We start from the raw sequence: 7,554 nt of genomic DNA, 5'->3' as shown, positions 1-7,554 counted from the left end.
CAGTTGAACGCGATAGGGGTCCAAATGGACACAGAAATGGAAAAGAACGAGTAGGTACAAGTTTTTGACTTTAGAGAAAAGTACACCCCAAGAAATCCATAACCGCATGTCACAAGTGTATGGGGTTAAGTGTCCTAGCTATTCCACTGTTAGACGTTGGGCAGCTTTGTTCAAGGCTGGGAGTACAAGCCATGGTGATGACCCTAGATCTAGACGTTCCTCAGCTTCCTCAATGAAAATTCAACCAAGGAGATAGAAAAACTTTATACTGTCAGATAGATGTGTTACCATTGCTGAACTTAAGGAAGACACAAGTCTAAGCCATGGATCCATTGAAATTATTATCAATGAACATTTACAGATGAATTAGATATCGGCTGGTTGGGTGCTAAAGTTTCTAAGTCTGATCTTAAGGAAAAACGAAATGACATTGCCAGAGAAAATTTTGAGCTAATTGAGGAGGATTTCGTCAAATTAAAAAAGAGATCAACAACCGGTGACGAAGCATGGGTCTACCACTATGATCCCGAGTATAGACGTCAATCCATGGAATGGCACCATTCCACTTCTCCGGCACCAAAGAAATTCAAGTCTTCAAGATCAGTGAAGAAAGCTATGGCCACTGTATTCTGGGATGCAAATATAAAAGCGTGTAATCCTTGTTGATTAGTTAGAAAGTCAAAAGACAATTACCGGTGCCTACTATGCTGATTTGCTTCATCGCCTGAGAGATTCAGCTGTGCGACAATGTAAGTTCGAAGAGCTTCCTCACCCTCCATACTCGCCACACATAGCACCAAGTGATTTCCTCCTGTTTCCTAAACTGAAAGAACACCTTCGTGGAAAAGCGCTATGACGACAACGATGACGTCAAAGCTGCCATGAATGGGTTTTTCAGGAAACTCTTCCTGACTGGAATTGAAAAGCTTCACTATCGATATGAGAAGTGTATTGAAGAGCATGGAGATTATGTTGAAAATTGTTGGTTTTGTTTGTTAGTCTCAGAACTTTTTAACAGCTCTCGTATGCTCAACCCGCTTGTTATTTCTTGTTTTAACAGATTAAAACTGTGCACTGTGCACGGTCTCCATGCCGACGGTGCTTCCTATCTGCTTAAAATCTGAAGGTCTGAACAATTTGACTGGGTATATTGAATATTTAATATTGTATGTTATTAAATCCCACCTTTACAGATCTGACTGACGAAGGCAAACTTGTATTTAGTTTAATGTAAAAAAATCAATTTAAATGAAATATGCACATTTAACAGTATCCTTCTTACGTTTATATGTATCCTTCTATATGTATTTATTTATCATATTTCTCATAAGCCTTATGGCTGTACGTTACGTTTGAATTATTGGGGGCACGGGTGGCCCAGTCGTCTAAGGCGCTTTTCGCTGTGCAGAGTTGCGTCCCTTGGAGTTGCATGCCAGAAACCAATGATTGTGAGTTCGAATCACGGTTCGCCCCGATTATGTTTCTAGGTTTGTCAGCACCCTACCCGTCCCTGTGGGTTTCACCGAAGTGGTAAACGTCTTAGACCTGCATCACTTCGGGCTTTCCTCCCACATTAAGCTGACACGATATAACTGGAATACTGTTAAAAGCGGCGTTAAACCAAACTCACTCACTCAATTGAATTATTTGTCCAATTTTGGAATATATACAACTTTTGTAACGTGTCACGCACAAAATAGCTCTATCTCTCTAAACATTGTGCAATTTTAAGTGAGTGAGTGAGTTGGGTTACCGCTTTGAGCAGTATTTTAGTACATCTTAAAACTCCATGAAGTTATATTACTGGGTATTTTTTTAACTGAATCACCGGTAGATTGGGAAAAAACGTGTGTACAGCTGATTACTATTTAGTTAACGAGAAAATACACATTGTAATCCAACAACCCAATCTAACTTATAGCAAACATCCGTAAACCATATAATCCAATATATAATAACTGTGGCCTAACTGCGTAGTCAGGAAAGCCTGGTCTCATGTTATTGATCTCGCAGACACTCAGCAATGCAATCGGTTTGGAATAAATCTATTTCTGTCTGTCGTTACGATCCACAAACATGTCCATTTCTATTGTGGAAACATGTTACCGATATAGGTTATCAGAAGCAGCTGTTATAATTTTACGTTCGTCATACCAGTTACTGTTGTTTAACGCCGCAATATTCAACCTAAACTGCCGGGCAAATGAAACTATACACGTGGAAAACGGATTTGACAAAAAAAACGTACAAACGTTATCAAAAAGTTACCAGGCCGAAAACAGTCGCCGAAACACTGAAAACTTAAGGTCCAAATCACAACAATGATACACGTATCACATACATCACCATTGAATAAACATTTCTTGTTGGTTTCGTTATTGGCCAGCATCAAACATGGGTGTATACTTTCCTTTGCCCGGTAGTCTATATGACGGCGGTCTGTAAACTATTGACCCACGGGGTATGATAACACGCAACCAAACGAGTCCCCGACCCTGGCTACTGGATGTATTAAGTCGCCTTTGACTTTATGATAATTTCTGAAACATCGCAAACTCGAGACGTTTGGTCAAAATATGTATTCACACAAGGAGTCTATGTAAGACAGATTAACAGGAACGACGAATCCATGTTGGATGCACAGGCCCCAGAAGCAGGACAGTGATATCACTGAAACACCGGACCCATATATATACTCTTAAAACAAGAGTCATCAGAAAGATGACATATCCCCCCGGCAGCTGTCTGTAAAGTAACCACAAGTAAAAGTGCAATTCTGTATGTAATGAGTCAAGAGTTGAATGTTCTTGAAGAAGCATACATTGTTTACCCACAAAAGATCCACCATGGTCGCATCCATATGAAATGGAAAGTAAAACAAGTGTGTTTCTGTGGGGTTTTTTCATGCAAACAAATGACAAATAACAAGAAACAATAACAAAACAAGCGTATAGTCGACAAAGTCATCTATATCCCCCGCCCATTTTAACATGTTATGGTCCCAAACCGGGTAACTGACCCAACATTTCTCTCAGCCCATGTCAAAATAGCTGCAATGGAAATTCTAAAATATACATTTCTAAAACTGAATATCAAATGGCACCAGTTTAGTATGTGCTTTATATATAGACATGCAATGTTTGGCAAGGAAATATTTAACAGTTTATTTGTTATACTCCATAAGTGAACCCACCCTATATTAAAACTTAAATCCAACTTCTTGTCATGGAATCGTAAAAAAAAATAAAAAATAATAAAATTCCTAAAAAGCAAAAGGTACCAGTTCAGTATGTGCCTGGTAGACATGCAAAGTTTTGTAATAAAGTATTAAATGGTTTTTGAGTTACGCTCCGGAAATGAACACCACCCTTATAGAACCTAAGTCCAACTTGTTGCCATGGAAACGTAAAAAATAAAAAATTCTAAAATTCCTAAATAGCAAAAGGCACAACTTCACCACTTGAGTGATATAAATGCAAAGTTTGATAAAGAAATTTTTAAGTTTCGGAGTTCTGCTCCGGAAACAAACATCACTCACAAAGTTAGCCTTATATAGCAACGTGCATGCACGTGTGCATGTGTGCATGCACGTACACGTGCATGTTCGTGTGTGTGTGTAAATGGCCTAATTGCAGCACTAATTGCAGTTGTTTTGCCATCTGCAGTTTATGATAGAATATGTAACTGAATTTGTAATGAGTAAGGATGAGACATATGGACGAACAACTAGGAGCGATGGTTTCCAAGTAGGTTCTAACACCCTTATCTGTAGCAAGTACAGAGTATGGTTGACAAGAATATATAGTGTTTATACAGTTGAGTAGGTTTAAGATCAGTTACACTGTTGTATTTGTAATGAGTTGTGTTTCTGTATGAAGTTAGTCAGTGAATGCAACAACTGTGTCCATGACACTTTTGGAGGAACATACACTCAAGTAATGCAGAACTTACCAACAAGAAAGGAAATGTATTCAATACTGTGAAATGACATTATGTGCCAAGTTTGGTGAAGAAAAATGGTACGGTTTTCAAGATCTGCTCCGGAAACGAGAACTACCGCCATTTTCAGTCTAAATCAAAGTCGTTGCCATGGAAACTCAAAAAGCAATTTTTTTTTAAATCCAAAACTATCAAAAGGCACCAGTTCACCACTAGACCTATCTATGTGCCAAGTTTGTTGAAGAAATATGGTACGGTTTTCAAGATCTGCTCCGGAAATGAAAGGTGACGGACGGACGGATGGACGGACAGACGGCACCCATATATATATATCCCCCCTTCCACATCTGGCGGAGGATAATAAATTATAACATTCTCCAGAAAAACATCATAAAAAAAAGATTTTTATTGAGGAATGTCACTCAGGAATATATCCACGAATTAGGAAAATGGACATTTCAATGATTCAATGATTCAAGCAACAAACCTGTTGATAATTACAAATGGGATGATTAAGACACAGATCATGTACATCTCACATGTTGGTGATATTGCTTCTGTTTATTAAGGTTACTTGAACCATTGCACACACACACAGACAAACAAACATTGAGCCACAGTATTCTTCCAGAGAAAGCCATTTGCAGAATGAAATCATCTCGATGTCCAATAAAGACGTCTGCTGGTATGACCTTGTAATTACTACACAACGTCAAGCGTCATGTACAGCAGCGTTCTTACAACAATGTAAGTCAATCTATCACAATAATGAAGCCATATAGTCAAGAATCATTGACAAATCATTATACACTACTCAAAACAAGTCCCAGAACACCCACAATAGGTAGGCTGTGTGTTGCAATACCCACCTGCCATGTCAGATTAACTGTAGTCATATGAACACATCGGGTGTTCTTTAACTTCTTTTAAGTGGTATACAGAAAATAAAAAACGAATTAATTCGCATTTTACAACACATTGCATATTGTTTATAAAGCAAAAAGAAGTAGTGCCATAATGTTCTTTTATTTGGGAAGTCATGACACTGTATGATGTCATTAATCAAATGTTGCTGCATGTTAGCAACTAAGTAAAGTATGCTACTGCTCACCTGTTTATCAATTTGCAAAGGAAAAATACTAACATCTGGCAGGGTTTTGTTTTGTTTGTTGTTCCACGCCGCAATATTCCAGCTATATGATGGGAGGCCTGTAAATAATCGAGTCTGGACCAGACTATCCAGTGATTGACATGAGCATCGACCCACGCAATTAGGATACGATGACATGCATCAACCAAGTCAGCAAGTCTGACCACCCGATCCCGTTAGTCGCCTCTTACGGCAAGCATGGGCTGCTGAAGCCCTATTCTAACCAGGATCTTCACAGATCAATAGGCAAAGGAAAAACATGTACATCTAACATGAGTGAGTGAGTGAGTTGGGTTTAACGCCGCTTTTAACTCTAACATGGCAGTTGAAATGTGCACCTAATACATTATAAAATGCACACAAATCACCTGATTTTTGTTCATTTTTTTCGTTAAAATCATTGAGATTTTTATAATACTATAGCTTAATATAGACCAGCAGACATCCTTAAAAAACACAAGGTTCAGTATCTCATTCCAAGTTTAATATAAAATATATATATGATCAGACTTGCAACATGAATTAAAATTAACTTAATATGCAAATTTCCACTTTCTAGATTTGGTGATGAAGCTTCAACTACAAGTTGTAAAATGTTCCATTTCATATATAATTGAAAACATGATTTGTGAAAGGATGGTGTGATGTGATAAAAGGAGATCTAGAACGTCTGATGGGTAGAGAACATGGTTTTCATTCTCACTGAGGTTGTCGTTGTGAGCTACCACAACACTTCCACAGATAAAACATATTTGCATTTATTAACATTTAAGAAGTCCAATGCATATTACCGTATTTGATGTAATAAGCGCCCACGGCGATATTTGCTAATATATTGGATGGTGCACAATCCCAATTACCACCCCTTCCGATTGATCAATGTACACAAGACTTATTTATTCGTGTACCAGTATAATACACACTCGTGTGTTATATGCACCCTTAATTATGGGCAATTAAATTCTGAAAAAATATATCTGTCGTGTATAATATGCACAGACTTTTCTTTGGTACTATTTCAGGCTGTCAGCATAAACAACGAAATTTACGATCTTTCAACTCTGTTTTTTTTTTCATCAGTGGATGTTGGTTTTGTGAAACGTTCTCTGATTGGACTACCGATATGTGCCATAGTCCAATCATATTTAGCACAGGAAAGTGGGCTTGATGTGGCAAAGTTGGAAACAAGACTTTGATCAAAAGCTAGTGGACCCTCTTGTCTCGGGAAGATGTTCCACACAAGGCTGCAGCAGCAAATAGGTCCAGGACGTTTATCAAGATAGAATGGCAATATAACACACTGTATCACCAAGGATACACTTGACATAACTTTCTTACAAACAATATTATCCTGTGAAGTCTTAATAGTGGCAACACGTCAGATATATACATAATTCAACAAGGGCGAATCAACATTGTCCACCTAAATAAAATAGATACACGATTGATATTTAATCACTGACCATTGGTAACAGCAGTTCATAAATTTAATCAATCTTTCCACCCCTTATAATTGTATATTGCCAATAAACAAGAATCTGTTTATTTATTACAGTTAATATATTGTAAATAGTGTCCCTGGTTGATTGTCGTGACTAGTGTAGACCATGCTCAGATAAACAAGAATGAAATACTCACATCCCCCGCCAATATGACATGTCAGGTGTGTGCAATGCATAGCTCCTGTGAACTATGTTCACTGGGCCTTTTTGTAAAGAAATATAGTACGTTTTTCAAGATCTGCTCCGGAAACGAGGACTACCTCCATGGAAACTCGAAAAATACATTTTGAAATAAATTCAAAACTATCCAAAGGCACCAGTTCACCACTAGACCTATCAATGTGCAAAATATTGTGAAGAAATATGGTACGGTTTTCAAGATCTGCTCCGGAAATGAAATGTGACGGACGGACGGAAGGACGGCACCCATTCCTATATCCCCCTTCCACTTCGTGGCGGGGGATAATAATCATGTCAGACAATCCAGTGACTAATATTGTGAGCATTGATCCACAACATTGGGGTACCACGACACGCTATCAACCAAGTCAAAAAGCTTGAATACCTGATCCATTTGGTTGCCACATACAATAAGCATAGGTTACAGTGGCCATATTCTAACCCGGAATCCCCACCAGGTGAATAATTCAAGCTTACTTTTACACTCGTCAATTATGCATGACGATGTGAAATATGAACATAGTGACACTTCTTAAACAAAATAAAACACTTTCGGTATGAAAACTTAAAAAATTGAGCTTATTATTAATTGTTTACTGCTGCCTTAATTCAGTATTTAACTTATGATATGAATTTAATGCTTAAATGATCATGAATATTCATGTGGTTTATTCCATTACACATACAAGGGGGTTTGGATGCTGACAGTTTCCAGGTTAAAAACATCAGTTGGTATTTTAATTAATTCAAACTGATTGCTTAGAAATGGATTTCAAATTTATT

The sequence above is a fragment of the Haliotis rufescens genome, unplaced genomic scaffold, assembly GCF_023055435.1.
Source record: "Haliotis rufescens isolate VD_foot unplaced genomic scaffold, xgHalRufe1.0.p SCAF_6, whole genome shotgun sequence".
In the NCBI taxonomy this organism is placed as follows: domain Eukaryota; kingdom Metazoa; phylum Mollusca; class Gastropoda; order Lepetellida; family Haliotidae; genus Haliotis; species Haliotis rufescens.
Note: the sequence above shows the minus strand (reverse complement) of the source record.